This window comes from Carlito syrichta, unplaced genomic scaffold (assembly GCF_000164805.1).
Source record: "Carlito syrichta isolate Samal-C Ts95f unplaced genomic scaffold, Tarsius_syrichta-2.0.1 Scaffold302041, whole genome shotgun sequence".
Classification (NCBI taxonomy): domain Eukaryota; kingdom Metazoa; phylum Chordata; class Mammalia; order Primates; family Tarsiidae; genus Carlito; species Carlito syrichta.
The window spans coordinates 92,289-93,813 of NW_007246137.1; positions in this window are offsets into that span (position 1 = coordinate 92,289).

The following is a 1,525-nucleotide window of genomic DNA, read 5'->3' on the forward strand; positions in this document are numbered from 1 at the left end:
AGCAGGCGCCAGCTCAGGCCATCGCACTGCATGGCCTCCATGCTGGGTCTCTGTGCCCATGTACATATGAACTCCCTGTGACCAGCTGGGACTAGAAGGCGGCAAGAGAACAGATAGGGGCTGAAGGCACCCTGGTAGCAAGCCACGGACTCCACCGAGAGCCGGTCAGGAAGCCCAAATTTCCATGTTTGTTAAATGATACTCAAGAAAGAGGGAGAGTTAGGCATTATATATGTGTACGTTACACAAGCTTAACAAATATGTACATAACTGTGGGCTTTGTTGATAAATGTTTTATATATCTATGTGTATATGTAAGGAAGAAGCCTCGTAGGACGAGGAGAGTGTGGACGTTATGTTCTGAGTTCCTACGATGGACACACAGTAAGAAAAGTCAGTAAAGTTACACTTTAAAAGAGGAGCTCTGCATCAAATGCTCTAGCTGCCCTCTGCCTCCCCCGCTCCTGGCCTGCCCGGAGGGGCTGACTTTGCCTCAGTTTCCCCCGCAGGGTTCTCACTGGGGAGCCCAGAGACATTTGCACAAGTGAGATCCCACCAGAGTGACGCAGATGAGGGGACTGCAAAGGCCAAGAGGCTTGCAGAGGGAGGCTGTGGGGAGGCAGGGGCAGCCTCCTGACGCCCCCAGGGCCCCGAGAAAGGAGTGGGCGGCGGGGGCGAGGGGTGCTAGCCACAGCTGGAGGCGAAAGCAGCAACACCAAGGCGACCTCCGCGGAACCAGCTTCAGCCCTCTGAGCCAGAGGCTGGCAGAATTCCACAGTATCGAGGGACACGAGGGACACAGCGTGTCCACACTCGGCACTTTCGCTCACTGAGTCATCCACAGGCACAGCGGGCTCCTGTGTGGCCGCCGTGCACCCACGCACCCGAGATGTCTTGACAAGGGGCACCTGGAGACCTGAGAGTGTGGACTGAGGAACCGGGCTCTGTCTCACAAGTGTCCCCTCTGCCACCGCAGCACCCCTGGCCGGAGACCACCTGCTGCCTTGGGGCCTGAGCATCTTCTGTGGAAAGGAGGCCAGAGGCCAGCAGCAGAGGCCGATGCAGACTGGCCGGCAGCCTTGGAGGCCATCCACTCCAGCCACTCTGCCCAACCCTCTGCAGCCCAGGGCGAGCAGCCTCGATGAGCCTGTTTCCTCACCGTGAGACAAGCAGCGGATGGCACTGACCGCCCAGGACTGCGCTCAGGGTGACGTCAGTGTTCATCCTGGCGCCCGAGACGCACCTCATATCTCGTACCTGCGTTGAGTGAGAACAGCCGCCAGTGGCTCACGGGTGCGGGGCCTAACACGACTCCTGGCCAGGCCTGGATGACGACCCCCCCTTAGTGGATCCCAAGATAAGGCTAAAGAATCCATCCCAGAGCAGCAGGGGGAGGCACGACCGCCCCGCCCAGATTCAAAAGGTTAAAAGAAAGCGAGTGTCCGATGACTCCTCACCACGACCTGTGTCCCAAGATTAGGGAGGGCCTCCCTGCCCCCCCCCCCCCCCCCCCCCCCCCCCCCCC